Raw genomic sequence first — 13,384 nt, 5'->3', positions numbered from 1 at the left:
ATAAATCTGGTCCTTAGCTTCATGGCCCTGAAGGAGAGAGACAGCTTTTTTTTTGTTTTAATCCTCACCCGAGGATATTTTTTCATTGTTATTTAGGGAGAATAGAAGAGAGAGAGAGGGACAAGAGAGAAACACATCGATTGGTTGCCTCCTGCAGGAGCCCGGACCAGGGCCCAGGCCAGGGAGGAGCCTGCAACCGAGGTTCGTACCCTTGACCGGAATCGAACCCGGGACCCTTCAGTCCGCAGGCCGAGGCTCTGTCCAGTGAGCCACACCGGCCAGGGCCCATAGAGGCTTTTTATTCCCCTTCCCTTTCCCCAGCTAAATTAGACAGATAAGCCCCTAGTTCTCACCCCAACTTGGAGTTAGTCATCATTGAGCAAGCCTGTGTGTAAATCAAGTCTACTCGCTTGTTAATCTGTCTTTTTTTTTTTTTTCATTCTTTTTTTTATTTTATTTTTTATTTATTGCTTAAAGTATTACAAAGGGTATTACATATGTGTAATCTGTCTTTTGTAAATGTTATTCACAGGCGCTCAGATACAGAACCCAAGAGGGTAGAGGAAATGCTTTTATTCTTCCTTCCCAACAGTGCTTTGTACTAAATCTTGTTTTACCCTCCAGTTCTCAGCAGGGCCTGGAGCCCCTAATGACCTCACCTAGCATTCCCAACCTTTTGACCTTAAGACATGAAACCCTTCTCACAGGACCCTTGGGGGTGTCTCTGTGGACAAAAGGGGCCACATGCTAACCTGACAAGCTCAGGGGAGGCCTGCATGGCGGTCTTGCAAACTCAGAGACCTAAAGTCACCACAACGGATGGTCTGAAAATTAAATATTTAACTACAAACAGGTTATAGTGGGTAGTCATGTCCTAGGCCAGTATTTTCCCTGACAAAGATCAATTTAGCCGAAACCGGTTTGGCTCAGTGGATAGGGCGTCGGCCTGCGGACTGAAGGGTCCCGGGTTCGGTTCTGGTCAGGGGCATGTGCCTGGGTTGCGGGCACGTCCCCAGTGGGGAGTGTGCGGGAGGCAGCTGGTCGATGTTTCTCTCTCATTGATGTTTCTGACTCTCTGTCTCTCTCCTTTCCTCTCTGTAAAAACTCAATAAAATATATTTAAAAAAAAAAAAAGATCAATTTAGACCAGGGGTGGGCAAACTTTTTGACTCGAGGGCCACAATGGGTTCTTAAACTGGACCGGAGGGCCGGAACAAAAGCATGGATGGAGTGTTTGTGTGAACTAATATAAATTCAAAATAAACATTACATAAAAGGGTACGGTCTTTTTTTTTTTTTTAGTTTTATTCATTTCAAACGGGCTGGATCCGGCCTGCGGGCCGTAGTTTGCCCACGGCTGATTTAGATCTTTACTGAGCCTGTTAGGTCGGAGAGAGCCCAGGATCGGATACATGCAGACATGACAAGATAATGGACTTCCCCTGGAATTTCTCACAGATCAAGGTGCCAGACACAGATACCAGCTTCTCCCTGAATTCACATACCCCCACACAGATAAGAACTTTGTCATGAATATTCCGCCCATCCCCTGCAGCAGAGAATTCCTCAGCTCATATCCCCGCCCCTCACCCAACCGCAGTATAAAAAAAGCGCCCCCCTCCCTGTTGGTGTGAATCCACGTGCCCTGTCCTTGGGGTACGTGGGTCTCCCGGGGACGCAGAATAAACCTTTTCCTTTCCTTTCTTTTCTGATTCACTGGACTCTATTTCTTGCGCCGCCTCCTGAGCCACCTAACCTAACAGAGCCCATTGTCTTTTTGCCTCTAAGATAACATATCTGGGAATTGTCGGGGTAACTTGTAACTTCCCTTTTTCTGAACCCCACAGGGCCCAACAAAGGGCACCATGACATTCCTTCATGGTTATTATCAATTGTTAATTATGTTAAACTATCCTCTATCCATCTATGTAAAAGAAGCATCTGTCCATCATTTCCCTTTTTATCCTATCCCAGGGGTTCCCCCCAACCTTTGCTTTCTCCCACTTCCTTAATCTATCACCAGTGGATTTCATGTAACCCACCTACGTCCCTTTCCTTTGATTGCAATGTACAAATACAGATGTAACCCACCATTCTCCGGAGCATTATCTCAATCCATTGAGCTTCAGCTTCCCAGCATAGGTTGACAGTTTGGCTCAAATAAACTCACAAAAATTCTTTACAGGTTTCAATGGTTTTTAACATTAACATCTCCTTTCCGAGCCTTGCTCCCCGCTGTGCTGTCCAAGGTTCTACCAACCTCAGCAGAGGAATTCCCTGGGACAGGGGCCTTCAGCCAGAATCCACTCCTTCCTCGGCACATCCACAGGTCAAAGATATTTGTCTTCTCTTTTTCTTTTAATACATTTTTATTGATTTCCGAGAGGAAGGGAGAGGGCAAGAGAGATAGGAAGATCAATGACGAGAATCACTGATCGGCTGCCTCCTGCACGCCTCCTACTGGGGATCCAGCCTGCAACCCAGGCATGTGCCCTGACCGGGAATCAAATTGTGACCCCTTGGTTCACATATCTGTTGCGGAAGACCAAAGAAAAACCAAGCAACACTTTAAAGAAAAGGAGGGACACTGTTTAATGCACCAGCGGACTCAGGGAAAAGCTTTCCAAATCTGAGTAAAGTAACATGCAGGGGGCTTCTCTTTATATCTCCCTGTGGTCTTTGTCCCACAAATATGGATTATGCTTGCCGAAGCCAGTTTGGCTCAGTGGATGGAACGTCAGCCTGCGGACTGAAGGGTCCTGGGTTCGATTCCGGTCAAGGGCGTGTGCCTTGGTTGCGGGCACATCCCCAGTGGGAGATGTGCAGGAGGCAGCTGATCGATGTTTCTCTCTCATCAATGTTTCTAGCTCTCTGTCTCTCTCCCTTCCTCTCTGTAAAGGATCAGTGGAATATATTTAAAAATATATATATATGGATTATGTTTTGATCCTTTTTTCCGGCCTTGCAAGAAAGCCCCCAGGTGTTGGGGTTCTCCAGGCCATATCTGATGGTTTGGCCTGGCGCCAGCGTTAATAACCCTCCCTTTGTTCACAGTTTTATGGCCTCGCAACAGGTTCTGCAAGACCAGCTTCTGGAAAAGAAGTAATGACTTAATTGCAGGTTATCAAGAATGTACACTGGGCTGGCTGGCATGGATTCTGAATGCTAGCCCCCTAAATATCAGGGTTACATTGGAATTAGCTTTTTAGCCTCCTTAGGTCGACACGCAACCACTGAGCCACACCGGCCGGGCAAAGGTATTTGGTTTTTTTTTAAAGAATTTTGTTTCTAGAGTCCATAGTTGTCTTTCTAGAATCTAGAATGCTGACTAACGCTCTGGGGCAAGCATGTCAAACTCAAAGGCTAACACGGGCCAAATAAGCACGTGGCCCGCGGGCTGTGAGTTTGACATGCTTGCCCTGGGGGCTTCCGCCAGACAGTGCTGGTCTTTGGCCAGGGAGCTTTGGCACACCAAGTCCAGACCCTTCCAAGGCTCCCCAGCAAGGTACCTCACTTGCAGAAAAGCCTCATTTCTCCAATAACCCAGCTCAGCCAGCGTTGCTGAATCAGATACAGAGTTCATACTTCACAACCTGCTCCCCCAGCCCCAAGGGCCTGCCAGGCACCAGACAGGGTCCCAACCAGCCAGACCCTTCAAGGCTGCTACTCTCAGCCACACACACACACACACACACACACACACACACACACAGAACTGGCGGAAGCTTTGAAATGACCACTTGTAAAGGCCCGATCAAATTCTTCGCAATTCTTAGCTGTGGGTGGTCTTCTTCCTTCTCAGCCCCTGTTTAGCTGGGGGTGGGGTGGGGGGGGGGGGAGTGGACATTCTTCCGGCATCTTTGTGTTTGGGGATGTAGAGTTGAGATGTGGGAGCAAGTTGATGCATACAGATAGGTAGATAAAAGTGAAAATTGAAAGGGCGAGGGCTATGCCCTCTATCTTGCCCTGGATCCTCCATGTTGGGGCAGAGGCCATGTGCTCGGAGGAGTGCCTTCTTCCCGGAGGTCCAGGCCTCTCCTGGCCACGCCCGGGATTTCTTTGAACTAACCAATGGCAAGCAAGGGATGTGCGCGCCATAGAGATGACCACATCCTGTGTAACAAGACCCAACTTGGCGCCTGGCCAATTGGAGGGCCCACAGTCAGCTCCCCTCCCCTCACTATTAAAAGCCCTGATTTTCTCGTGAGTAGCACTCGGTTTCCGGTCGCTGCGTCGACTGGAGGCCCGGGTCGGGTTAGCTAACTCAATAAAGGACCTTCTGCTTTTGCATCGGACTGGCTCCCTGGCGTGGTTTCTTGGGGATCTTGAATTCTGGGCATAACAAAAATCCTCCCAGGCCGTGGGAATGGGGTGCTCCTATAGGGGCAGAATCCCGGAGAAGGCAGAAGGTCTGTGTTTGCACCTATAGGCTCCGTGAAGGTGCCCTCTATTAGGGTCACCTTCCTCCTTCTGTGACCCTAACACCCTCCCTCACCTCTGCCCCGCTGCCTCGACTACTGAAAGGTCAAAGGGCAGGAAGGAACTGCCGGCGAAAAACACTTCCAAACCTGTAAGAATCTTGATGAGTTCATTTGAACCAAACTGACCATTGCTGGGCAGCAAAATCTTAACGGATTGGGAAAGTTTCGCCATTCTCTGGCGTATTTTACACATTATACTCAAAAGAGAAAGCAGAAGGGGGTTACAGGATATCCATTGGAGATAGATTTGGGAGGGGGGAGCGAGCAAAGGGGAGTGGTGAGAAGAATTGGGGGTTGCATAAAAAGTAAAAAAACAAGTAGATACTTCTTCTACATAACAATGAGAGGCTTGGTAGTCTTTCCTCCGGTGGGCGATTTTGCCCCGAGGGGTCTGGAAAAAGGAAATTACCTCAACATTCCACAGGCAGTTATTTTAGATGCAAAAAGACAATAGGCTCAGTTAAAGATCAGCCTTTAGGTCCAGCCTGGTGTGGCTCAGCGGTTGAGTGTGGGCCCAGGAACATCCCCGGGCTGAGGGGCTCGGGCTGAGGGGCTCGATCCCCAGTGTGGGGCCTGCAGAGGCAGCCAATCAATGATTCTCTCTCATCATTGATATTTCTAGCTCTCTCTCCCTCTCCCTTCCTCTCTGAAATCAATAATATATATTTGGAAAGAAAAAAAAAGAACGACCTTTATGAGGCAAAATACTGGCCTAGGAGGTGACGACCTGCATGACTCGCTTTTAGTTAGAAAGTTTTAATTTCAGCCGTAGCCGGTTTGGCTCAGTGGATAGAGCATTGGCCTGCAGACTGAAGGGTCCCTGATTCGATTCTGGTCAAGGGCACGTGCCCAAGTTGCGGGCTCGATCCCCAGTAGGGTGCATGAAGGAGGCAGCCAATCAATGATTCTCTCTCATCAATGAAGTTTCTATCTCCCTCTCCCTTCCTCTCTGAAATCAAGAAAAATATATTTTAAAATAAGATAGAAAGTTTTAATTTCAGACCATCCTATGTGGTTACTTTGAGTCTCTGTGTTTGTAAGGCCCACCATGCAGGCCTCCCTCCCCTGAGCTTGTCAAGTGTAGCCCTGCCCTTTGACCTTAAGTATTCCAGGCACCTTCCAAGAGCCTGCAGGTGCAAACACAGAGCTTGTCAGCTTGGGAGCGCCTACTGGCCAAGAGGAAATATTAGGATTTGTAAAGACCATGGAATTCTTTTTTTTTTAAATATGTTTTATTGATGTTTTACAGAGAGGAAGAGAGAGGAATAGAGAGTTAGAAACATTGATGAGAGAGAAACATCAATCAGCTGCCTCCTGCACACCCCCTACTGGGGATGTGTCTGCAACCAAGGTACATGCCCTTGACAGGAATCGAACCTGGGACCCTTCAGTCCTCAGGCCAACGCTCCATCCACTGAGCCACACCGGTTAGGGCCAGACCATGGAGTTCTGAGGCCTCCAAACTGGGACTCAACCTGGCTCTCTCATGTTTGCAGTTGGGCACCCGGGACCCACATACTATCTGGGGACCAGTGCAAAATGAAAATGCCAGTCCTTCTGCTTGAAAAGTATTAAGAATTTTAGCCCGGCCTGTGTGGCTCAGTGGTTAAGTGTCCACTTATGAACCAGGAGGTCACAGTTTGATTCCCAGTCAGGGCACATGCCCGGGTTACAGGCTCCATCCCCAGTGTGGGGCGTGCAGGAGGCAGCCAATCAATGATTCTCTCTCATCATTGATGTTTCTCTCTCTCTCTCCCTGCCTCTCTGAAATCAATAAAAATATATAATTTATTTTTTTAAAGGGGCACAGGCCTTTCAGATTCATCAAGGGGAAAGTCAGCAGGGCAGCTGGCCTTTCTCATCACCTCTCTGAGAGCATGACTTTGCTACGTTATTATGCTAGAAGGCCTCTGGGAAAGGAAATAAAATGGGAAGGTATACAAAAGTACATGGCTCAGCGGTTAAGTGTTGACCCAGAAACCCAGAGGTCTTCGGTTCAATTCCCGGTCAGGGCACATGCCTTGGTTGCAGGCTCCATCCCCAGTAAGGGTGCGTGCAGGAGGCAGCCGATCGCTGATGCTCCTCTCTCATCGATGTTTCTATCTTTCCCTCTCTCTGTAAAAATCAATAAAAACATATTTTTTTAAAAAACACAGCCCTAACTGGTTTGGCTCAGTGGATAGAGCGTCGGCCTGCAGACTGAAGGGTCCCAGGTTCGATTCTGGTCAAGGGCATGTACCTTGGTTGCAGGCACATCCCTAGTGCGGGGGGGGGGGGGGGGGGTGCAGAAGGCAGCTGATCGATGTTTCTCTCTCATCGATGTTTCTAACTCTCTATCCCTCTCCCCTTCTCTCTGTAAAAAATCAATAAAATATATTTTTTTTAAAAACCCACAAATTACACCTCTCAAATTACAAGCCACAGTGAATCCAGATGACTTACCTGTACTTGCAAAGTGGCCCCGGAAAGTACAGGAGAGTTAACAATTAACTAGTAAGCAATGGACCGAGATGCATGAAATTCTCCATCCTCACTCGGGCTGGGCATTTAGTGTCTGCCAGGCCTAGGGCGAAATGCCACAGGTGCATCCAGGTGACATGACCAGAAGGCGCTGGAAGCCCAGCAGGGCAGCGACCTCATCCAGGGGCTAAGAGGCAGAGGTGATAAAGGCACTGTGAGGGGTTCTAGCTAAGACCACTGGCTCTCAGAGACAGTGCAAACGCCTGGAATTGCATGCCTCACGCTCCATGCATCTCTGCTTGTGCCTTCCTGCGGCAACACTCATGCTTTCCAATGCGGGCGTCTCAGTCTGAAAACCCATGTCCTCCCTGAAGCAGCTGTGCGAGGGGGAGGAAATGAAACATCAGAAACTTACTGAATGTGTTGAGGGGAGGGACTGCGGCCTAGAAAAGGTTACCGATTGTATTAGGGTCAGGAACAGTGACAGAGAAAAATAGCTAGATTGTCTTAGAAAAACAATATGGTTATAATATGCTCCAGCCAGGTGTGACTCCGTTTACCTCCCCTTTGTACTTATGAACTTTCTGTGAACTTCTAAGGAACAGCTAATGAAATGCTTCGTATTTTTTTCTCACACGGTTTTGCTATGAAGGATCGTACTGCAGCCTGGGTCTCCGCCACATGCTCCGAAGCGCCCAGCGGGGGAGATAGGCGCTGTGGTCAGCTGGCCAGCTTAATAAAGGCTCTTAAATTTCAATTCGGAGTCGGTGGTCTATCTCGCTGAGCCAAGCCATAACATAGCCAGGGAAGGCCCTCTTGTTGCCTAACTTCCCTGATGAATGTGGGGAGAGGGGGTCCCCCAAAGCCCTCTGCCTTAGAATGGCAGCCTCCTGCTTGCTTCTCCATAGAATTATTTTCGTGGCGACTTCATCACTGTCATGTTGCTACTGTGATGAATCGTCATGTAAATATCTGATATGCAGGATGTATTTTCATTGTGACAAATTGAACATAATTGAAGCATAGTGATGAATCACAAAAACAATATGTAATGATATATGTGTTTTCCGATGGTCTTAGACGACCCCTGTGAAAGGGTCGTTTGACCCCCAAAGGGGTCGCGACCCACAGGTTGAGAACCGCTGGTTTAAAGTCTTACATATGTCTCCTTTTCCCCCCATTGACCTTTCCCTGGCCGCTCTCCCCCCCACCCCACCCCTGCTCCCCCACCCCACCCCTGCTCCCCCACCCCACCCCTGCTCCACCACCCCACCCCCAGGTCCTCTCTTTCTGCTCTTCCAGCAAAATTTCTCCGATTAGAGACTTGGCTGTAGCCTTGTTCTCTCCCTGCTTCATTTGGGCGCCCTCACCTTCAAGTCACCTTATTCTGTTGTGAACCCCGAGAAGACAGATTCATCTGACGTGAATGTCCAGGCGGAACTGACCCGCTGAGATGGACTCCTCCACGGCCCAAGTTTTGGAAATAATGAGAACCTGGACAGGGGCTTCTTACCTATTCTGTGGTGGAGCTCTGGCTTCCTGCGCGTTGTCTGCTTGCTCGTGTCCCTGTAAGTCAACTCACATGGGAAGTTCCTCGTTCTGTCATTTTTTTTTTTTTCTTTTTATCCTCACCCGAGGATATTTTTTCCATTGATTTTTAGAGAGAGGGAAAGACAGAGAGAGAAATAGCGATGCGAGAGAAACACATCGATTGGTCGCCTCCTGCACGGGGCTGGGGAGGAGCCTGCAATGGAGTTATGTGCCCTTGACGGGATTCAAACCCGGGACCCTGCCGTCTGCAGGTCGAGGCTCTATCCACTGAACCAAACCGGCTAGGACTTTGGTTCTGACTTTTGACCAATGGACTTTGACCTGCCATGTCCAATCAGAGCTGCTCTACTACATCCTCATTTGCATCTAAAACGGACCAATCATAACTGCTCCTTCTGACCAATCAGATCGCGTCATGCTGACCAACCGGGACTGCGCAATGGCTCCTTTACGTGCCTACGTAAACCCGGAACCTGGGTGGGAAGTTTCTCCACAAATGGCAGCCACCCCTTGCAGTGAGGGAGCTCACTTCCGGTTCCTACCACAGGCGCTGTTTTCTCGTTTTGCAAACTGTCCAGCGGAATAAGAAGGCCTCAGTCTTGTAATATTCTTTTTGGGAATTTTTGGTGACGGCGCCCATGTCACAGTGGGAGGGCGAGGCGCAGAGAAACCTCCCCCGCTTGCTGTCTGCTCGGGGCGCCTAGGCCTGGAGGCCAGGCCCTGAGAGCGAACCCAGCGAGTCCTGGTTTGGAACCCGGTCCTCCTGGGAAGGAATGTCGGCAGAGCTGTCAGCCGAGGGCAGCTCCCGGGCACCCTCCCCGCGCTCCCCTCAGCCAGCGAGCTTAGCCTGGAAGACACCCAGAGGCAGCACCGGAAGCGGGAGCCACCGAGCCTGGGAGAAGACACCCAGGGGCAGCACCGGAAGCGGGAGCCACCGAGCCTGGGAGAAGACAGTCAGGGCAAGCACCGGAAGCGGAAGTGGAAGCTGCCTGCAGCCTCCCGCCACCTGGCCGACTGAGGTTCTGAGACCAGGCCCTGGACGAAAGCAGGTGACAGGTAGGCCGCATATGGCGCCCTCTATAGGGAAAAGCAAAAAATACACATTTAACCGCAGGGGATGGGGGGTGTCAAATGTTTACCTCTCCCTTAAAGAATTTAAATTCGGGGGTTTGCCCATAATAAGACTTATCACCAGACCCCCCCCCCGGTTTTTTTTTTTATTTAAATATTTTTATTGATTTTTTAGAGAGAGAGGAAGGAAGAGGGAGAGATAGAAACATCAATGATGAGAGAGAATCATTGACTGGCTGCCTCCTGCACGCCCCCTACTGGGAATGGAGCCCGAAACCTGGGCATGTGCCCTTGACGGGAAGGAATCGAACCCAGGACCCTTCAGTCCGCAGGCCAACGCTCTATCCACTGAGCTAAACCAGCCAGGCCCCCCCCCCCTTTTTTTTTTATCCTATTACTGGACATCTGATTTAATTAATTTATTTTTGGTTAATCCTCCTCCGAGGATATTTTTCCATTGATTTGTAGGGAGAGTGGAAGAGAGAGGGAAAGACGGAGAGACACATCCATGTGAGAGCAACACATCGATTGGTTGCCTCCTGCACAAGCCCTGACCAGGGCCCAGGCCAGGGAGGAGCCTGCAACCAAGGTACATGCCCTTGATCGAAATCGAACCCGGGACCTTTCAGTCTAGAGGCCGACTGTCTATCCACTGAGCCAACCTGGCTAGGGCTTAAATTTTCTTTATTGATTTTAGAGAGAGAGAGAGAGAGAGAGAGAAACATTGATTTGCCTATACCTTATTTAAGCATTCATAGATTGATTCCTATTGGTACCACTTGGATAATGGCACCAGGCAGCACTTGTGTAGTAACTGATGACAAACATTCATGGCCAGTGATATATAAAATAAAATGTTCTTTGCAGTAAAAAAAAACCCGGCAACCTCAGCTTATCAGGAGGAAGTTCTAACCAACTGACCATCTCCCCGCCACACTCCTGTGTAGCCCTGGGCGCTTTCCCGCATCCTTAGCTCCGAATGTGGGATAGACCTGGCTTTCCTTCTGTCTCTGAGCCTCTCTCAGGTACGTGGGTTTCCTATGTGCACGTCTGTGGTTAAAGGTGGTCGTTTTGTCTCGTTGATCTGCCTCCCGTCATTTTAATCATTAGACCAGCCGAGAGAACCTTGGAAGGTGCAGCGAGGTTGCTTCCTTCTCATACTACCAGCGACATTTCCTCATCAGCCCAGCTGGCCAGATCTCCCTGGCCCTACCCCCACGCCAAGCCCAGAGAGCCAGTTGGCATGGGACGCGGGCACCAAGAGTTCCTTCCCAGGTGGCAATTAGATCCAGACATGGGAGCAGATGCACATTGTCGGGGAGGCCAGGACCCAAGGCTTTGGCAGGCGCTACGGCAGCTGCCCATCGCCAGCCAGGCCGTCAAAGGGAAGTGAGGCGTGGGAGCCGGGCCCTTTGGAGGGGCCACCGCAGGACCCGCCGGGGGGCTGCCACCAGGTCTTGGCAGGAAGAGAAAACTTTTCTGCTCTTACAGAGAGTCATGCCAATGGCAGCATGGCCGGGCAAGCCAACTTCTGCCAGTCTGCAGGGGTGGAGAACAAAACCCTTTTTTCTCCAGGCCCTCGAACCCTCTGCCAGGCTCAGCCATTGGTTGGTTCTTTCCCAGCTCTCTTGGCACTGGGAGGTGTGGCGATGGGAGCTGCCCGGGGCCCATTGAGGAAAGGCCCTGAATTGGCACATTCAGGAGGCCCAGGCCAGCGGATGCTCCCTCCCGGAGTCCAAGCCTCATGGGCTTTGCATTCTGAGAGACCTGCATTCACCCTCCAGGCTCCATAACCCCTGGGAATCTCGGGGTCCGCTTATTTAAAATAATGACTATACCCCTGGCTGGTTTGGCTCAGTGGATAGAGGGTCGGCTTGTGGACTGAGGGATCCCGGGTTCGATTCTGGTCAGGGACACATGCCCGGGTTGCAGGCTCGATCCCCAATGGGGGGCATGCAGGCGGCAGCTGATCAACGATTCTCATCCTTGACGTTTCTCCCTTTACCTTTCTCTCTGAAATCAATAAAATACATTAAAATAAGTAAATATAAATAAATAATGACCATAGAGCCTGTTGTGAAGTTAAAAAGAAAGGCAAGGTGCAGAGTGCATGTATCATGTGCCCAATATTTATACTCATTTGCTCCTGTTTGCATAAAGTGTTTCTGGAAGGATAAACAAAAAATGGGCTGTTTGGGTGGCCTCCGGGAAGGGGGAGGAGAGAAACTTTTTTTTATTTTTTCCATAGACTTTAAGAGAGAGGTGAAGGGAGGGAGGGAGCGAGAGAGAGAAACATCAATGTGAGAGAGACACATCAATGGGTTGCCTCCCAAAGCTGTCCCAACCGGAGCTGGGGAACCAAACCCACAGTCCTTTGGTATAAGGGCAGACGCTCTATCATTGAGCCACACCGGCCAGAGCAAGAGAAACTTTTTAGAGTGTATCTTTTGGAGCTTTAAAATTTTGAAAATTTGGTTACTATATATTAAGAAATAGAATTTGAGTTAGGCAAACAAAAGACAAGGGTAACAGTGAATATTTCACTGGATTGCTGTGAGTATAAACTCACCACCCTATATCTTTAGGGTAAAATGTATCCAGTCTTTTTTTTTTTTTTTTTTTGATTTTTTACAGAGAGGAAGGGAGAGGGATAGAGAGATAGAAACATCGATGAAAGAGAAACATCAGCTGCCTCCTGCACATCTCCCACTGAGGATGTGCCCGCAACCCAGGCACATGCCCTTGACCGGAATCGAACCTGGGACCTTTCAGTCTGCAGGCCGACGCTCTATCCACTGAGCCAAACCGGTTTCGGCTGTATCCAGTCTTAAGTGCTGGTTCTGTGTAGCAGATTTTTTGACATAAAGTCAGGCTGTGAGGCAGGGATTTGGCTGGGGTTAGAGGTTAAGATCTTAGAGATGCCGTAAAGCAAGAGTTGCAGTTCAGTTTTCTTTACAATAACATTGGGTACTGAAGGAGTCTGAGGGTGTACCTTGTAGGTTCTGTTTACTACAAACTCAAACTCTAGGTCTTGGCAAACCAGTTCTTCTCACTGTCTTAGGGTTCCCATGTGCTGCTGTGTGACTTTGGGCAAGTTACTTAACCTCTCTGTGCTTCAATGTCCTCTTATATAAAAGTGAGGAGTAAAAATAATACCTACATCATTTAGTTGTGAGATTTAAATGATTTAAAATATGTAAAGTGCTACCCGGCTGGCATGGCTCAGTGGTTCAGTGTTGACCTATGAACCAGGAGGTCACGGTTCAACTCCCAGTCAGGGCACATGCCCGGGTTTCGGACTTGATCCCCAATGGGGGTTGTGCAGGAGGCAGTCAATCAATGATTCTCTCTCATCATTAGCGATTCTATATCTCTCTCTCCCTCTCCCTTCCTCTCTGAAATCAATTAAAAAAATACTTAAAAAAATAAAATATGTGAAATGTTTAGGACAGAACTGGCATCTCGTCAGCGCTCCGTGTGTGCATTCTCATTCTCAGAGAGGGGTAGTATGATGAGTTGGGCAGACGGCTTTAAGTTCTCCCTCCCCTCTTACAAGCTGTGTGACCTTAGATAAATAGCTTAGCTTCTCAGGAACGTGGTTTCTGCATCTGCAGACCAGGCCATGAAGCCAGTTTGGCTCAGTGGATAGAGCATCAGCCTGCGGACTAAAGGGTCAATGATTCTCTCTCATCATTGCTGTTTTTATCTCTCTCTCCCTCTCCCTTCCTCTCTGAAATCAATAAAAACGTATGTAAAACGAAACAAAAAACCTGAATCCATCCCTAAGAAGGGGGATAAAATAATAGTATTTGCCATGTGGG

At 49.1% G+C, this 13,384-nt stretch overlaps 1 protein-coding gene across 1 annotated transcript in view; it reads right to left on the bottom strand.

Annotated features, from left to right (window-relative positions):
• Positions 1-12,178: 12,178 nt before the first annotated feature.
• The window catches only part of CRTC3 (CREB regulated transcription coactivator 3), a gene marked incomplete at its 5' end in the record, with an annotated part of 1,283,408 nt that continues 1,282,202 nt past the window's right edge, over positions 12,179-13,384 (bottom strand). The window contains one exon of the mRNA XM_081114743.1: positions 12,179-12,378. The remainder of the gene's footprint in view (positions 12,379-13,384) is intronic.

Source organism: Myotis nattereri, assembly GCF_964212035.1.
Source record: "Myotis nattereri genome assembly, chromosome: 21".
NCBI lineage: Eukaryota > Metazoa > Chordata > Mammalia > Chiroptera > Vespertilionidae > Myotis > Myotis nattereri.
Note: the sequence above shows the minus strand (reverse complement) of the source record. Positions and strands in the feature narration are given on the sequence as shown.